The 19,813-nt window shown below is 38.6% G+C and overlaps 1 protein-coding gene and 1 long non-coding RNA gene across 2 annotated transcripts in view; one reads left to right on the forward strand and one right to left on the reverse strand.

Annotated features, from left to right (window-relative positions):
* The window catches only part of GPC6 (glypican 6), a 723,435-nt gene that overhangs the window by 565,824 nt on the left and 137,798 nt on the right, over positions 1 to 19,813 (forward strand). The gene's annotated exons all lie outside the window — the stretch shown is intronic.
* LOC132069656 (uncharacterized) lies at positions 13,715 to 19,465 on the reverse strand. The gene is made up of 3 exons (XR_009417809.1): positions 19,392 to 19,465; positions 14,750 to 14,822; positions 13,715 to 13,899 (listed from the first exon to the last, which is right to left on the reverse strand). It is a non-coding gene; the product is annotated as an uncharacterized LOC132069656 (long non-coding RNA).

The following is a 19,813-nucleotide window of genomic DNA, read 5'->3' on the forward strand; positions in this document are numbered from 1 at the left end:
ATCATTTTTCTCAACAAAAAGCTACCATTAAGAGATTCTGAAAGATGGAAAGGAAAACTTGGTTATATTAATCTGCAAGGTGTTTGGTTCTTCATCTTTATTTTGACCCTCTTAAGAACCACTAGGGCTTTCCTGAAGTACATTTTTGCTTATTTGCAGTGGAGGATACAATTACAGAGCAATTTAGATCTTAGGCAGCAGAAAGATGTTGTGTAAGCAGAAGGCAACGACAGCTGAAGGTTTTTATGCAGTTCTGTAATTCACTAATTAAAAAAGATCATTCTAGCAAACAGAACTGCCTCTTGAGATAATGCTTAATGATCATTTCAGTGACTGGATACCTTTAAACTCCGGTCAAGATTGCTACGGCTCGTAAGATTGCATTCAAGAAGACTGAATGATATAGCACACAAATTAGTTTTAGCTTTCATCAAAGAATTTTGAACTGCTTAGCATATTTATATCTCTTGTATTTACATTTGCTGAAAAAAGTGAATTTATAAGCACTGAAAGCCCAGGCAGCTCTCCTTAACGGTGTATATTGATTTTTACACAACATCAGCTTTACCTCATTAATAATAGAGTCTTTTGACTCTATAATGACTCCTTATAGATACTGTCTGTCATTCTTGTGGGAATCTGCTGTTTTGGAAGATATACCCAGGACTTCTTACAGTGTGACATGTACAATGCCAATGATTGAATCTTATTAAAATCAGCTTTCTAGGGGAGCAACCAGCAAGTTTGGGAAGACTCCTTGCAGTAAATGCCTGGTAGGGTTTGATGAGGTGAAAAAAAGCCTTCTCACAAGCACTCATGAGCATGACTGAACTTTCTTGATGATTTTTATAGATTCCTCTGTCTCTTTGAGGGGAATTAAGAACAATATGCTGCCTAAATTAAAAACAGCACAATATAATGCCGGTGGCCCTTAATGTACCAAAGCAGCTGTTCTTCTCATCTTCTGGGATACAGTCTGGGGCTCAGCAGCTAATTGCTGATACTGCACCACTACCAGAAGGAGCAGGGGACTTCTGTTTGCTCAGATTATAGAATTGCTATTTAGGACACAATGAACTTTAGCATTGAGGAGCTGAGGATTTCAATGCATCACGGACTGGTAGCTGCTGCCACAGTGGAGCCTCACCACATGCTCTGTCAGCAACAGGCCGTGTAGGATGATGCATATAGCAAGCCTCCAGTGAAACAATTGTGGTGTGATTTACACTTCATCAAGGGGGCTGCAAAAAAAAATAAAACAAGCTTATTAGGCACAATATATGTAGAAATTTGTCAGATCAGAAGTGACTGAAGATAGCTGTTATGGAAATAATATGATACTAATGTAGTTGTTCTTTCTTTTACTGTCAGGATAATTGGAATACTTTAAAGAAAAAGCAATCTCATGGGTATGAAAGCAATGCTCCAATTTTAACACTCTATTATGCCTCATCTATTTTTTTTTCTTTTTCCAGAGCTCCTTATGTGTGTGCCTAGAAGGATTGATACAAACTTGGTATTCAGTAAGGAAAGTAGCACATTTGAGATAATTTCCTTTCTAATTAATTTTTTATTAATTTTCATCATAAAGGTTGCCTTACTCCTGCAGTTTTTAAATAAGGGTTCTTCCCATTCATGGAAAAGTAATCTTCATCTTTTGCAAACCTAGCAGCGAGCCTTACCAAAGCACACAGGTTAGGATTCCCAGTGCTTTTCACTCAACCATATGAAATTTAAGTTGCACAAATAACTTCAGTGCAGGGAATATCATTATATCTGATTTTCAGGTGTCTGGCCCCCAGGATGCCACTACCTATACAGAGAATACAGGAAAAGATACATGGAAAAATACTCCTCATCAGCCAATGTGCTAAATGTCTGAATGGCCTGAGATGCCTCTCATTATGGATAGTGCTTCAACATTGCATCAGGTGTGAGATTCCTCCTCCCTCCAATTTACATGGACCATTAATTTCAACAAGATATAAACATCTCAGTATAATTTTTGGATTCAGGCCTAAGTGGAAGAGTGGTTTTTTGTACTGCATGTTTTGCTAGATGTAAAGCAATGGCAGCAGAAAAACTATATGCCTCTGTGGTTTGGCTTTGGTGGTAATATGGAACTAACATTTGGGTTTGAAGCTCCCATTTGTTCTGGCAGCGCTTTTTTGTTTTTCTTTCCTGTCATATAACTTTAAATCACACTCACATAGCTTATTCTGCTTTTCTCTTTTCCTTATCCATGTATTCTCCACACAACTATCTAATAAAAAATGCTAATTCCAGGCTTAAGAAAACCGAATTTTGAGTAAAACTTCAGATCTCCTTACTTTCACACAGGCTTTTAATTCATAATTGTTTTACCATTAATAATTTCAACAGAGCTGGAGATTAAATAGAAAAATTATTAATTAAAATGGTATCAAGTATAAATGCATAATGTGCCTTTATAAAATAAAAAGTATCAAATAGGAATGAAATATAATAATTGGAAATTATTCTTGTGTCTGTCATATGAAATTAGTCCATTTTAATAAAGCCAGGACAGAAACAGCAGGAAACATATGTGAAGCAATAAGCAGCAGTAGGAACTTCTACAAAAGTGTAGAAGCACTTTTGGTGCTGCTTTTTGTTTCTCACCTTGCAGACTGCATGTTCTCTGGGGCTGTGATTTCTTAATTGGGTGGGTTATTCTGCTTTTCACCCAAAGATGGAGATGGCTTATTTAAACTGGAGGCTGAAATGAAAAGGGACAGGAGTCACCCTTATGGCTGCATTTTAGGAGTGTGCAGAGCCTGATTTTCTGTCCTTGTTTTCAGACTGACACTTGACATGTGGGCAAAGCACACTGAAATCCAGTGTGCATGATTTTATACATCTGTGCCTCTTGCTCTGCACAGCTGACCACTCATAGATCAGTGGGCATTCAGATCTGGTTTTTGCATGACAGGGTGAGTGATAAAGAGCCCAGATGAAGTAAGAAACCTTGCTTGTGTTCTGCTGCTGGGCTCAGGTACTGTGTTCCCTGTGCTGCCCCAGAGCCTCTCTCCCAGGGCCTCCACAGGCCAGAGGCTTTCCAAGGCTGAGGCTTGTGGTTGATGAAGCACAGATTCTCCACTCCTGGCAGAAGCCTCCTTTGTTTTTCCTTCCATGAATAATTCCTAATTCCCTACTTTGTTGCTCTATCTTGCTGCCCCAAAAAGAAAGTTTGGCGTTGCTTTGTCTTGCTGCCCCAAAAAGAAAATTTTGGTTTTTATCTTTTGTTCCCTTTTATAGAAAATGGGAAGGGGGAAAAATACTTTTCTACTTTTAAATTCCCTTCTTGTCTTCCATGTAGACAGGGTGATCATTGAGGTTAATGACTCATCATTGTGCATAATCTGGTGAGTGAAAAAGAACTTTTCAGAAAATGACAGAATTCTACATTCCCAGATTGTAATAAAAAAACCACAGAGTTTTTACAGTAGTATTAAACAAATTACTAGATCTCATAACTTGTACATTGACAGAATCCCAAATCATCAAAGCAAAGAAATTGGAAAGCATTTATCCAAGATAAAAGGATGCAAGTGCTTTCTGCACCTCAGCTCTCCAGGGTATTTTGGGTCACTGGCCATTTCCAGTGTTTCCTGCTGCTTTTTCTAGATGTTCCATCTGTAAAATACCACAAAACATATTTTTTGTGTTGAGCATAAAGCAGTGTAAGTTAACAGAGTATGGCTGGGTGGATTCCCTTTTGTGGCAGGGTGCTGAATATAATTATGTACAGTGAACTTGAACTCAGCATATGTATAAATTAGGAGACTGAAAATTACCTCTGAGATTCAGTTTAAACCTACAGAGTCTTGAGGGACTATACTGAGAAGCACTTGTCAGTCCCAAAACATCTGTAGCAAGGATGCCTGAGCAGAAGGGCAAATTACCATATCTTCTGAGAGTGTGTCTGAGTAGCTGAAGAAGGATAGTGTTAAGAAATGCCTCATAAAACTCAAACTAAACTTGTGTAATCCGTTAATCTTCAGAATTTGCCTTACTTAGGTCACGATGAGCCCTCAATGTGATGAACAAAAGTTTAGTGATTTTGACTTGAAATTATGTGCCAGTGACCCAAGTCAAACAAATGAAGAAAGGCCTTAGTGAGCAATGTCTGAAGATAATTGGTTGGATTCTGCTTAGGATTTGGCAGCTTTCAAAGTTCAGATCCTTTGCTGTTTGGAATAAAATAGAAGGGCTGCCATTTGAGCTTAAAAAAAAAAATCTCATAAGAGAGAACTGCAGGCACTGCAAGACAGTCAGATTGATTGCTTGCACTCATCAGAGACAGGGTGTGGGATCTTTGCCCTGGCTGCTGCTCCAGGGAAATAAGCCAGGAGAAGGGATTGGTGCAACACCCTCACCAGGGGCTGTCAGTGAGGCAGCTCCTGGTGGGTCTGTGCTGGTCCATGTGTGGGTCAGCCCCACCTGATGCTTCTCTTCACTGGGACTGCCATGTGGAGTACAGGAGACATGGACAAACTGGAGCAAAGGGATGCTGAGATGGTTAAGTGTCTGGAGCATATCATATGAGGAAAGACTGAGAGAACTCAGACTGTGCAACCTGTAGAAGAGAAAGCTGAGAGGAGAACTCATGTATATAAATCCCTAAAGTGAGGGAAGTTAAGAAATTGGAGCCAGGCTCTTCCCTCTGGTGCCCAGTCATTTTGGAATAGGAAGAAAATCATTTACTATGACACTGGTACTGGTTGTCCAGAGAGGCAGTCTCTATCTATGGAGATCCACTCAAAACTCATCAGGACAAGGTGCTGGTCAGCCTGTTGCAGCTGACCCTGCTCTGAGCTGGTGTTGGACAAGGGCATGTCCAGAGGTGCTTGCCCATCTCAGCAATCCCCTGGGATCCACCTGAGCAATTCCATAGGGAAGCACCCGTGACTTCAAACACGGGTCCTCTGCAGGAGGGTGAGCAGCCTGACCCTCTGCAGTGTTATGGACAGGCTTCTGTCAAAGGGCAGAGTAAACATCAGCAGCAAGGAAAGAAAGGTGCACAGGCACATATGCCCCAGGTGCTGCAAGTGCAGCAGTTTCAGCTAAAAAACATGACGTGTGGAGAGATTTTGAGAAAGCACCTGAAAACAGCCCTTCTGTTTCCTAGAGAAAGGCTGTTGCTCTTCACAGAACCAGTCTGTAAATATGTCATGCTAGGAAGAAAGCTGCTTCAAATCTCTGCCCCAGAAGAAAAACACTACTTGTGTAGGTGTTCTGCACATACACACATTTTTCAAATTGTAAAAAGTAAACACACTTTTGTTACAGAAAGAAGGTAATGGTGAAATCTTTAAGAAATTGCTTCTTAGAGAGAGAAATGGCACAGCAGGATCCAGCAAAATCCTAAAAGGATAATTCAGCAATAAACATTCTGGGCATGAGAGTTATTTAATTTTAAAATTGCTATCACAACTTCTTTGAACAAAAAAAAGCTTTCATATTTTCAATCATGTTAAATAAATCTTTCCTGTCTCTCAGTTATATGTGCTGGAAGTGCCTGGGAGGTTTTTCAAAGATTCCTTATAGATTTACCTGTTCCCTGATAGAAATTTCAGTGATGGGATGCTGAAACCCTTGCCCACACAAGCTGTCACATTGCTAGCCGCAGAGCTATCTGTGTGTCAAAGGCATCGTGCTGAGGTAAAGCTTTGCAGAACAGGGCCTCCTGAGACCCATGAAAAGTGATCCCCTCCAAATGATCTACAGAAAATTCCTTGAGAGGCGTGGGGAATGCAGGTTGAGATCAATTCATCACCCATTGTCTCTGCCACAGGGGGAGGACTCCTTACACTTTTTCCCTGCTCCAGCACAAGGTCCCTCCCACAGGAGACAATCCTGCCCAAACCACTCCAACTCATTCATTTGCTCCCCAAATGAGCCTTTGTCCTTCCCCTCTCCTGGATCTGCTTTCTTCATGATTTATCTCTTGCTTCTTGCTGCAAAGGAAATTCTTCTCCCCCCCCACTCATTGTGTCCCAGAGCAGGAGCACCCATAACAGCATATTAAAAAGCATTAATAGATGTGTGGCAGTGTCATAAAATAATACAAATATCATTTGCCTAAAAACTATGAGTAAAATCCTAAAACTACTGGGTGAAAGGAATTTTTCCCTTTGACTTCATCTGAGCCAAAACTGTAGACCAGGTGCTCCCATATCCATTGGTTAGATTCATTACTTGCAGAGAGCCACAACCATTTAAATCCATTTTAAAAAAATGAGGGATTGACTATTTTGCCAAAAAAGAATATGTAATACAAAGCTATGACATAATAGAAAATTTTGATGGAATTGCTGTACTTTTAATTGCTCAAGAGGGTTTTTAAACCATTTTATTTTTATGTGTATTAGTTTTGGAAGTAAGTGTTAAAATAGTCCAGCTTGTGGCACTCTAATTTCTTTATGCTTTTGGTTATGCAGGCCTACATACACAATGCTATTAGGCAATAGATCTCAGGGTGCAACAAAACAACACCAGGACCTATTTGCACAGGATGCTTTTGCATATAAAAATGCAACATTGCAAAAGGAAAGCAAAAGGATACATTATTTTTGTAAAGTATGTTAAAGCATTTTAGTTTTCTTATAATGAATCATATTTCACTTTGGTTTGTAGATTCTATCATTACTGAATACAGAAATCTTGGAGGTCTATGATTAATATTCAAAGCAAAAACAGTCCTGCCTAGAAATAACCCAAATTTAACAAGCAGTAGTTTCTCCCCTGTGCTCTCCAGCTGAAGGGTGAAGTATACTTATATATATACAGGAGTGTACTATAATCTAGCTTTAGTATAAGTAATAATGAAAATGCATACATAGCTAATTACTGTTCTCAGTCTTTGGTTTTGAAGATTTTTTTCCCTATCAGATGGTGTATCCACATGGAAAACCTTAACCCCCTTTTTACTCAGAAATGATGTTTCATATACTGCTTTTCTACTTAAATAAGTAGACCATTGCAGTGATCTGGCATTTGAATTTGGACAAATTAGGCTAAATAAAAAGTATAGCAATTAATCAGAGACTTCCTTAGGAAGCAAAAATTGAGGATAATCAATCTTCAAACATTCTACCTTAGCTTGCAGTTTTCCAGTTTTGTTTAGCGAATGCACTGCAAACCCCTGTTGGGCCTAGCAAATCTGTATTTCCAAAGCTATCTAGCAGAAATCAGACAAAATTTCAAAGATACATGTTTATTTATGCATAATTCAACACCTGTTGAGGCTTCTGAACAGAGAGTCAGGAGTCTTTTTTAGATGTGAGTCACCTCTAGAGAGAGATGTGTTTCTAGACTGTATTCCTGAATTCAGTAGGTTCCTACAAATTTGCTACAATTCACTCCATAAATTTCGTTGCAATGAACTTGGGACCATCTTAAATTACATTTGCAAATGCCAACTAGTCTCTGAGTTTCAGAAAGTCACCTTAAAACTAAAAAATCCTGGGGACTGACCTGGCTGTAGAGATACCTTTATTAAACTTTGGACTAGCTTTCTTAAATGAGACTCAAGCATCCAGAATTGCCACAGCTGGCACTTCTGTTCTGCATTGTAGCTTTTACTTAGAAATTGTGTAAACTGAAGCACATACACAAGAAGAAAACTTCATCATGATGTAAAAATTCATCCAAAGAGCGACTTGTGAGACAGAATTTTATGGAAGTGGCTCCAGTGAGAGGAATGGAGGAAATGGCCTTAAGCTGAGACAGTGGGCATTCCAATTAGATATTTGGAAAATATTTTCACTGTTATGGTGGTCAGGCATTGGAATATGTTGCCCAGGGAGGTTGTGGAATCACCATCCCTGGAGGTGTTTAAGAGGTGTCGGGTCCAGCACTGGGTGTTAGATGTTACAGAGGTAGGGCTGGGTTAATGGTTGGCCTTGATGGTCTTGATCTCTCCCAACCTTGGTGATCCTATGATTCTGCAAAATGTTTATGAAATAACTAATTTATATATACCCAGTTACTCAAATATGATTCAGGCTTTACATTTTTGAATTTGCATATTACCCTGTTTCAAACCAGATTTACATTCTAGGACTTGCATCAGATTCCAGAAGAAAAGTGAAATTACTAATGCAGTATTTAACAACCTTAGCCATTCTTTCCTTTAATTAAAGTATCAAGATAATAATGATTCCCTTTTGAGGCAGCTGTGGCCTCAGGTTTTGTTAGCAGTATGTGATTTTGCTGAAATGGAATTGAATCTTTGACAGTAAATAATGACCTTCAGTCAAGAACATTCCAAAGTCTTTGCTAATGACGACCTACAACTTATTCCTCATGTTAATTGTTCAATTTAACGCCTTTATTTTCTATGCTCCACAGTTGTCTTTCTTAACTTGTGAGCTATTGTGGTTTTTTTGTGTAAAATATTTTGTGTTGGTTTCTACCACTAGCTTTTACTCTGATATCTGTAAGATGTAGAGTATCAAAAGATATTTGAAGTAAAAGGCACAAAGCAGCAGCAGCACTTCTATTTTTCTGCTTGGAAAACAATATATCCAAAAGTTGTCTTCACTCATTGTTCATGCCATGCAGTTTAATGTTATAATTCACAGTTAGGCATCTAACTGAGAGTGGGGACCCACTGAGTATATATTTATACTTTTGTTTAATGCAAGATATGTCATTGCCACTAAAGCTATTAGTATTTGTCAATGCACAAAGTCATGATTATTCATACTTTTAATGATTTATTCTTCTGTTTTCAATATTTCAATTACTTAGACAATATTCCTCCTATGCAAGTAAATTGTATAAAAAAGTCTAAAAATATTTCACATTTTTCTAAAATGCTTCCGAATTTACAGTACAATTAAGTTAAGGGTTTGTACACCACAGGTGATGTAATAAGGAATATAAGGATTGTGACAGAGAGCAGGGCAAGGGAGCAGAACTCAAAATAACCACATAGGTCAGGGAGCTAAACCTATCAGAGCCTGAAGACATTAGTTCTCTTTTCCTCTGCTGTTGTAGACAAAAAAAAAAAATTGCCCTTGACCTAAGAAGTCGCTGGAATGAATTTGCTCAAAACTGATTCTTCACAAGAATTTTTTTGGGGGAATCACATGTTCTGATGAAGAAAAACAGTAAAAAAACCCCAGAGTATTCCACATGGGGTATAAAAGAGATGAGTAAAGGAGGAAAATCACCTTCCTTAGCCTGCTAGCCCCACTTTTTATGCAACAGTTTTTTCTGGGCTGCAGGTGGATATTGTGACTCATCCCAATTTTTCACCCACCAGTATGCACAATTTCTTCTCCAGAGGGCTACTTCTTACACTTTAGTTTGACTCAGAGATCCTTTGTCAGCCCTGCTGATCTTCTGCCTTCCTTTCCTGATTTCCTCCATTTGGGAATTGAGAGTCTGAGAAAAATGTCCTTAAAGAGCTGACAGCTCTGCTCATCTCCTTTATTCTGCAGGCAAATTCCCAGGACAGTTCATCCACTAATTACTTTAACAACTTAAAGCTCAGTCTCCTAAACATCAGGACTCTAACTCTACACCTGGCCCGTATCCTTCAGGACTGGGATCCCTCAAGGCCAGGCTGCCACCTACCTTAACATTCCTAATTAGCTTAAGCATGTTGGTAAGCAACTTGCTTCCTTCCTCTCCAGTGAAGACTTTATGGGGCAAAGATGATACAATCCAGGGACTGAGAACTGAACCCAAAAAAGCTTATTAAGACATCTGGAAATACTTTCCTGCTTGTATTTTCAACATCTGCCCTGGGCTGTGTTACAATGCACACTGGAAAAGCCTGGTCTCAGAGCTGTGGCACTGCACCCTCCACCACTGGGAGAAGATAGGAGCTGTTCCATGTACCAGGCAGAGAAAAGTGGCACATGGAATGTGTGATTGCATGTTGGATGTTTGCTGCTGAGAGGTTGTTTCATAGTCAACCTCCTGCATTGTGTGTTTATCTCAATTTCTCTTCAGCTTTTTCTCATTGGATTACTTTATTATTTTAATACTTCATACCTTCTCTGTATCTGAAGTCCACTTGTATATATTGTCCTCATTGAAAAATGTTTTTAAAAGAAATTAATAACATCAATATTTCTTTCAAAACACTACATATAGTTAGACTGCATGATTTGTCTCTTCCTACCTTCACCAACATTTTCTTTATCCTATCCCTTTAGAGAAGATGGCCAAGAAGCCCATGTTGACTTCTTCCCCTATTTCTTTGCACTCTGTAGTGTTGAAGTTATTACTATTATTAATTTATTGCATAGTTTTAATTTTTTTTGCAGTTACTGGCATTCAAATTAGTGCCATGATAAAATTATTAAAAATAAAAGCTTTTTTTGTTATTCACTGGAATTCAATTATTTTTCCTTTCTTTGGATTACTCATAGTCCTTTAAATTTTCACTTCTGTGTCCATTCAATTGTGGTTTTGCTTTCTGTCATTCAACTTGCAAAACAAATTATGCTTGTGTAAGGACTGGATGGCCAAAAGCCTGATACTTGGACAGGTTCAAAACTGAGAGAACCAGTTCATAGTCCTGTGCTACTGAATATAAATAGAAGAGGCATGCTGACCTTTAAAAAAAAGAATACATTAAGGAATATTTGAGGATATCTTGAAAATTATGAGATGGCCCAAAAAATTAATCTTCAGAATAAAAGAAATAATAGAATGAGGAATTGATGTGTCAGCCTGTACACCAAGATTTGGGCAAAACAAGAGGTAGCAGGCCTGGAAAAAATGGACAGTTTTATCACATAAGGAATTAGAGGGCTCTCCTATTTCACTGACCATGCACATTTTAATTGTATCTCAAAGAATTAACAGAAAATCAGGATATAGCATCTCTAACTCACTCATTTAGATAAATGTCTGACAGAAATCTGCTCTAAAGGGAGTTTTTCTCTCAACTTGCAAACAAAATAAAAACTATGCAATAAATTAATAATAATGACTGCAAACATTTAAAAGTAACCTTAAACTAAAATCTTCCCCTAAAGAGGACAGATGCTTTCCTTTCATGAGTAGTCACAGTGAGAGGACAAGTGGGTACAAGTCGCACTAGAAGGGGTTTTATCTTCATGTAAGAACAAAATTTTTATACCAAGAACAATCAGTGATTGGAATAACCTTATCAGGGAGATTTTCAAGGCATTTTTGAAGATGGTGCTAGATAATCTTATCTAGGCTCCCCTTCCCATGAAAGGCTGGGCCAGAGGATCTTTCGAGATCCCTTTCAGCCTGGACTATTCTGCAGTTCTGTCGTTTGATTCTTGCTTTCTACTTTGTAACTTTCCTTACATAATTAAAACTTTTAAAAACCCACAAATTTTGGCTCACCTTAATGATGTCTTATTCCCTTAAGGGCTCTTCCTGGGATATTGTCAGATCAGAGTCAGCCCTCAGCAGTATCTGGATGGGATATCCATTGACCATTTCAATGCCATTCAGTAGACAGGTGGTGAAGGGAAAAGAGAACCAGGGACTGAGGGTGTGGAACACAGCACGGGGCACACTGGTGTGTAGAGAAATGCCAGAAAGTGACTGACAGACACACTGACATCATTAGTTCTGCTGCTCATGAAACAACTGTTGGTAGCTGATATTTCATAGCAACGTATTGCTGTTGAGTTAAAGAGCTACACAAGAATCTCCTTGTTTGCTTCAAATTATATGCAGAATTAATGAGTTGCAAATTGTAGAACAATCCAGCTTCAATAAATACCACCAGCTGCACTAGGTTTACCTACAGAAATGTTCAAAGCAAAATTACTCCGTGAATACAATAAGATTTAGAGCAGTTAGGCTCCCTAAAATACAAGTACTTAAGGAGAAGCTTACCATGTGTTTAAAATTATCTGTAGTTGCATTTGTGATCAGCGATAAAGTGCATATATTTTCTGGATTGTAGCACTTTAGAGGTTTTCCATTTTATTTTTATAGTGTTAGTGTAAAATTCACCTCTAGCAATTTATAGTAAGGCTCTAAAAATTCAAATAATAGAGTTTCTTTCTATGGCTGTGAGTAGTAATTTAACTATACATTAAAATGTTCACCACAAAGAAGCCAAACATAGCTATTGCTGATGAGTTTAGTAAATTGTATTTGTGCTTCAATGCAATGCTAAATTCCAACTAGTACATCCTGTTCTAGGATTATCAGTGGTGTTATTTTTAAAAATGGTGCATTTATGCTAACATGTCTACTCATGCACAATATAGGACTTTCTTTTCTTCTCTGAAATCCATGGAGAAATGTAATGTTCTGGTAATCTGCAGGTTCTAACTTCTCTGAGCAACCTGGGCCTTTCATAATCTGGTAAGATTCTCCTTCTCTTTCCTCTGGTAACTCTGCACAGAAGCAGAGGTCAGCAAACATTTCCACATGAACGAAATTACTTGCAAGTGCCTCTACTTCACAGAAAGACAGCTATTGCCAGAGAGAAAAACCATCCATCTATCCAGATTTAGCAAGGCAATGGGCAATTTACATCAATGCTCCTTGACTCAGTCCACAAGCCGTCCATCTCATAAAGCTGAGAGGCAAGCAGGCAGTTCCTTGACCCGACTCCATCAGCATTTGCCACGCTCAGTGAGCTGCTCACTGCAGCACCGCCGGAGCCTTGATGCCAGAGAGCCTCTCAGCGAGACAACACAACTCAGGAAAGTAAACTGTGCTCTACAAAGATCATTTGCTTTGCAAAAATGAGCTACAGAATTGCTACTCTTTTTTTTTTTTTTTTAATAGCATCATAGCATCATTTAAGTGCCAGTCTACATTGTAAACATGTACTTCTCTTTTAATTCCACCCAATGTGCCTGAGTGGTACAGACCAAGAATGTGAGGAAAGATATTGCCAGTGTGAGATCTGCCATGCTTGACAGCCTGGTTTCCACACTGCCTACTTCAGGTGTACTCAGTTTGAAACCATTCAAGAAAGATGATAATTTAAAAATAGGAATATGAAATATTTGGGAATTGTGAAACCATAGATTCTAGATTTGCTACTTTTTCACTTACAAAAATTACGTCTTTTGTTTGCATTGATAAAAGCATGATTTTTTTTTTTAAATAATGTATTCTTTTCTGCTATTGGTTCATAAGCCACTGGGCTGAAAATGGCACTCTTATCTTCTGACTGAAAAGTGAGAAAGAATATTTCTCATAAAGCATGAAAGCATGAATTCTCTTTAAAATACTCAGTTTCCTTCTGTGAAATTTCCAACCATGTGTGATGAACTGATGTGGAAAGAAACTTTTATACCTACTCGTTTGAGGTGATGGGTTTTCAATGCTTTCCTGAATTTCTCCTGAAGAACCCATTGATCAGGTCATTATAATTGAACAGATTATGTCTATATTCTATGCTATATCTTTTAGTGTATTATTACTGAGCAAAGAGGCATGCAGATTAGAAATGTATTTATAGGCACACCTTTATGTCCAGGGGAAAATACTTTTTAATTCTTGTGCAGGCACACAGGGGTTCTTTCTTCTGTAGTTAAATAACTCTATATAAACTACAGGTGAATTATTTTGTCATTACTAATGAATAAGGTTATAAAAATCTCACTGTCCACCTATGGAACAGTCTGTCTTCTATGCTTTTCATCATCCCTGAAATTCAGTTCAGCTTCTACCTGGGAATTTTTCCCTGCAGTATATGATTAGAAAGAACAGTATTCTGTCAAACTGTTATTTAAATTCTCTGTTTCAACTTTATTGGGTGATACCAAACAAGTTCAGAAATATTTAACATCCAGTTTAAACCTTTAAAATTGTTCTCTCTGAGTTTGTGTAGTTCTGTAGTTCTCTCCACAGGAATTCTTCAGACATCCCAAGGGCCAGGTTAACCCATGTATTGATAGAAGTCTTCACCTGCCATAGTGTTTAATAGTGCCTCATCAAAATCAGAATGTGTAGTGGGATATTTAGGAGACTATAAAATTTTATGCCCTTAGGATAAAACACTCAATCTATCTTTGACTATACATATTGCGTCCCTTCCTCATCTCAGCTGCCTGATTCCTCCCTGTGAGCAATGTTCTTCTGGTGTTTTTCTTGGAACCATGCTAAGTACAAAATCTAGATTTGAAAAATGCTTTAATTGTACTTCAAATCTAACATCAGTGTTTTTTCCTTTTGTTTATTTTTATTTCACCTCTCCCACACACTTTATTCTTCATTTCAGAGACTCTCACATATAAGAAACTATGCTGGTTCCTGAAATGCTAGATTCAGTGAAGTGATTTTCACTGAAGTGCTTGTGCCTTCCAGCCCCTACAATAAATGCAAAGTATAGAGAGGTATGTTCATTTTCTGATGAACAAATACTTCTTAATATAAAATAAAATCACAGAGTGATAAAAAATGTAAGCTTCATTCTCAATCCTTGGTGAATCAAAGTAGATGTAACTCTTTAACTGTTCTGTAAACAGGGTCTTAGTCTTGAGTTACAACAAATTCCTGTGGCTTTAGTAGATTAAGATCTATGTTAAGGGAGATATTTATGCCAGCATGGTTCTGTGGGTGTGTGTAACTACTGCATACATCAGGGTCCTGAGCTGGCTGACTAAATAGACATGGTTTTAAAATCAGGTCCAAAGTGACTTATTCCCTAACTTAAGTGTTAAAATCAGAAGGATCTCCCAGGAGCCCTACCTAAACACCCTCTGTAAAGTTTCTGCTATTGTTTTCCAGGATCTAAGTAACAGATTTGATTTGTCACCTTTTGTAGCATCCTGCACTCTTCTTCCCTGAAGAATATGAAGGGTCAGATGTATATCCACATTCCTCATTGCCTGAAATTAAGAGAAGGTTTTCTCTTAGCATTCACTGGGACTCAGCCTTTGCTTTAGGCACCCAGATTTAGGAAAATCATTGAAAATTATTCTGGTTTTCTGCATTGCTGATCTTCTTTTTCACCAGTACTGATTGCAGGCTATTTTAGTGGCATTTCATTACACAGTCAGAAGGACTTTTTATCTAAGAGGCTTTTTTTGTGTATCTTTTTGTTCCAGAGCAGACAGTGGGAAGATAAAGGGGCTGAATGCTAGCTTGATGTGAATACTCCTGGAAGTCACAACCACCCTTGCCCAAACTGAGACAATGTCCTGGTTTCAGCTGCAATGGAGCTAATTTTCTTCCTAGCAGTCAGTATAGTGCTGTGTTTTCGATTTAGGATTTAAATAATGTTGATAACACAGAGATGTTGTATCTGGGGGTGCACAGGAAGCTGGGAAGGGTCACAGCCAGGACAGCTGACCCAAACTGGCCAAAGAGATATCCCATACCACTGTCAGCACATAATCTTGGGGGAAAGCAGGCCAGTGGAGGGATAGAAAGTAAGAGAATAGTGCAGAAGGCAATCTCATCCCTGAGGAGATGCAGCAGCACTAATCACCAAAGATTAGAACAGGCCTGCCCTTAACAGGCCACATCTGTGTCCTATAAGAAGACAAGTGCTATAAAAGAGTGGGTTAGCTGGGTGAGTTGGAGTTTGTTGGCAGTACTGGTAAGCAAGGAGCTGCCAATGAGAATTTGCTAAGGTATGGAACTTTTGCAATAAGGTAACAATGTAGGCCAGTGACAGCTGCTCAGGAACAGGCTGGGCATCAGTCAGCAGATGGTGAGCTCTCTTAACAGGAATTCTTCTGACAATGCACTTGCATTGTACATCACTTATTTTGCAGTGTTAGCGTTCATATTATTGTCCCTCATGTTTCTGTCCTATTGAACTGTCATTATCTCAGCCTACAGATTTACTTTTTGTTGTCCCTGGACTCTGCCCTGCCCTACTTGGGGGCAGAAGTGATTGAGTGGCTGTATGGTGTTTAACCACCCACCCAGTTAAACCAAGATACACAAGCAGCTTTTTTCCAAGAAAAAAAAAAAAGCTCTTAGAACTTTGGACTGGTGTTGATAATGAAGGGGGAAAAAATCCTGAAGGAAAATGTGAATGCATTAACAGAAGAATATATGCAAGGAAGGCTGCAAACTGGAGCTAGACAATACTCTCAAGTGCAAGCTAAAGTGTTTAGACAGTCACAGCAGGTAAGAAGCCTGGTGCAGAAGTTGCTATTATGGTTCCTACTAGTTTTTCTTTGTGAAATCATTATGTAGGACTTGCTTCATACTTTTTTTTGCTCCTTTTTCAACTGAAATGTTGGGCTGACATATTTTCTATTTATACTTATTTATTTATAAGTGGATGAGCAGCTCTTCTTTTTTTTTTAATTCATTTTCCCAGTTACGTGAATATCTGGACAGAATGCAAGGGACAAGGTTTAATTGGATCACATCATTGCTATTTAATTAATTTGCAGTCTGTCAACAATGAATTTTCCAGTGCACTTCCTTTCTGACTGGCCTCCAGCTGGTGGAGCTCATCTGTCTTCTCACAGGCCACTGCCCTGTATCCTTTCACAGCTAGCCTGCTCTGAAGCCACCTTGCCTTATTTCCAATTTTAAGGTTAACAGACTGAGGAAAGAAGATTATATCAGACAATGAGAACTCATCTCCTTTCTTGCCGTCTTTAGGGGATGTGTTATCCCAAATCCACTGCTGTCAGCTCACAAAGTGTCTCATACTGAAGGCCTCTCAGACATGGGTGATGACCTTGAGCTCCCCTATGGCTCATTATAGCTTGTGGCTTCTGCTGTCTCGTACTGTATAGATTTAGAGATTTATAATAGGGTGTTTGGAAGGGTTGTGATGTTGTGGTTTGGAAGGTAAATGGAGTTGATGTTATATTACAGCATTATCTTAATCAGGGCTGGGGGAGCACAGGACAACAGGAAAGGATTCAGTGGCCCAAGAAATGCTTTTCCAGCTGAACACACCTCTATCAGATAAATGCCTATCATGAGCAATAATACAGCCAGGACAACAGGGATCTCAATTTAAGTTACCACAGTTTAGAGTGATGTAATGGAAAAATCTATTTTTTATTATAAAAAACTGTTGCAACCAGTAAAACGTACTGTGACCAGTAATATCCCTTAGAATAATAAATACATCATTGTACAGAATAATGACAGACTTGTTAGAGTGTTTCTTCTGCTTTGATATCCTCATGCTTAAGTGTAATTTATAAAATCCAGAGGTTTGCACAGGGAAGGTCCTATCACTCAACATAAAAGATGCCTTAATTCAGTCAAATGTCTCTGTGTCAGCTCAGAGCTTCTGGTCTTCTGTAGCTGAATCACAAGAACACAGAATCATAAAATAATATCCATACATAAATTGGTACAAATAGTAGTTGCAATGGTTGGAGTGTTTTCTACTGACTTTGGTAATTATGCTCAAAAAATAGAACATTGGACTTAATGATTAGTTAATACTAAATATCATTCCTAGTTTTCACCTTTGGAAAGCAGAAATTATTCACTTTGTCAGATACAAAACTATGCTATCTCAGAAATCCCTTGGCTGATATGTTCCTAGCAAAAGCTGCTTTATTCCAGATGTTACAGAACATATGCGTATATGCACAGTGCAGCAGAGAAGATTTGTACAATATGCCACAAATTACCAGTGAAGACTTAAAATGCTATTGCAGGATATCCTTTGAACTTTCTGATTTCATCATTAAATTGTTTTAAGTGTCTTCCAGGGATTTTTTTTAATACAAAATCAACCCAGATTATTTTGGGGGGTTTATGTATGTACCTCAATGCTTGACAAATAGCTCTTTTTTTTTTAAATTTATAAATGCCACTAGAAATGTTAAGACTCAACTGTATTGTAACAGGCTTCACTCACATATTGCGAGTGAACACAGAAACAATAAACAGGGCTCTGTTTCTTGTCTCTATATGTTCATGGCAGCACTTAGATTAATGTTTTTGGAGGTGGTGATTTGGCACAAGAATTTTGGGGTATTTGATTACCTACAAGCCTACATATGTGTAATTCTGCAGTCCTGACATTTTTTGCTAGATTTCCATGCCATTCACTGTCTGTTTTTAGCACAACTCTGCAGACACCTATATATTAAGGGAACTTCCCACTCTGACCATTCAGGGGCTCCCCACCAGTCACACTCCCCAGGGCCAGACTTCACAGCTGGGACTGAAGCCCCTTCCCAGCAGGCAGCTCCAGTGACCTGATGGGAGCCCAGCTTGGCTCCCTGCTCACCCCACTCACACAGTCAGACCAGCTTTCCGTGTTGTCTCAGATGTCTCATTCCATTTATTCCTGGCACAAAACCACAGACACCGCCCAAGCTGGTGGCTCCAAGGAGGAACCTTGAACAAAGGATCCCCTGGTGGTCTTTTATCCCCTCCAAGTCCAAGCACACACAATTCTCATTCATCTTCGAGTTTTTGGCTCCTGCTGTGTCTCTGTGTCCATTCACCTGGCTGGCAGCACCCATCTTCCTGCCCTTTGTTATCCCAAAGGTTGGCAGCTCCCAGCTTCTTGTCTCAGGCTCCCACCCAGAACTCAACCTGCATCTCAATGTGCAGCTTGCAAGCCCAGCTACCTGCACCCGATAAATTCCTCAACATATAAGCCCTTTTCCCTAGGGATCAACAAGTAATTAAAATAGTGCCTGAAAGCTGCATCTTCAAACAAGGCAGTAGATGATTCTGAAAGGAAATTTTTCATACACCAGTCAGTCACCCTTTCCCCACACCCAGCCATAACAGATGTATTTCTAACCTGGAAAAGCCCAATTTCCTCTAGCATCTTCTTATTTTCTCTGTCCTTGCCAATCAACTCCCAATGACAACAACTGCCTTGTTCCCAAGTCACAGTAGGAAGTTCAGGTTTAAGATCTCTTACTTGTTCCCAAGAGTGAACTAGATGAAAATAGTTTCCTAAACTTACAAAAGCTTTATCATTTCTTTAAAAAATAATTCCTTTTTTTTCTTACTTGTTCTTTCAGAAAACAGGCATTCATCCTATAAGATGCAGCATAGATAAATTGGAATATATATGAAAATGTTTTTAAAAACCATAACCCTATTCCATGTGTTTATGTAGATGAGGAAAAAAAATCCATATGTCTAAGCGTAAATGTTTTCCACTTTTCTTATTATGCAGGTTATTTAAATAGTTTGTGAGCCTATTCCTTGAAAATTAGCAAATGAAATACAGACTGTATTTCTGAATCTGATTTTGATCCAATATTTACAGTCAAGAAGAGTCAAGAAGTAAATCCACTGAAGTCAGTGAAGAGCCACAAGAAGTGTAGATGAAATCAATTCCATTTTGGTCACCAGTTCTCTACATTCACTTTATAATTAGTTAATGCTAAAATGCATCAGTTTATCTGCACAAGAAAAACTTTTAATTTGATAAAAGCTGTTGTCACCTTATTGTAGGGGTTCCATACTGCTGTCTCCTTATCACAAAAGTTTCATACCTTCTTGGTGTTTTCTCATGGGCTTCTCCTCAGAGCACTCTCTCTTCTTCACCAAGTAGCCAACTGACTCCAGGTCCCTCCTCAGCCAGCCACCCCACTCTTTTACAGCACTCTTCTTCTCATTGGCTACAGCTGTGGCCTGGTAAAGCCAGGCCTGCTCCTAATCTTTGATAATTGGCCCAGCTGCAACTCCTTAGGGATAAGATTACTTTCTATACTACCTTTATTTTCTTATATTCTATCCCCCCCACAAAAGGGACTCTTCATGAATTATATCTGGAAATGTTTAATATCTCTTTTTGTCAGAATGTCAAAGTAAATCTTCATATAAAGTTTAGCCCATCTGAGTTGAATTGCAGCTTAAAGTCCCAGAGTGAAACATGTTATTCTATGAACATGAACTTGAAAGTTTTCCCTGACTA

The sequence above is a fragment of the Ammospiza nelsoni genome, chromosome 2, assembly GCF_027579445.1.
Source record: "Ammospiza nelsoni isolate bAmmNel1 chromosome 2, bAmmNel1.pri, whole genome shotgun sequence".
Taxonomy (NCBI): domain Eukaryota; kingdom Metazoa; phylum Chordata; class Aves; order Passeriformes; family Passerellidae; genus Ammospiza; species Ammospiza nelsoni.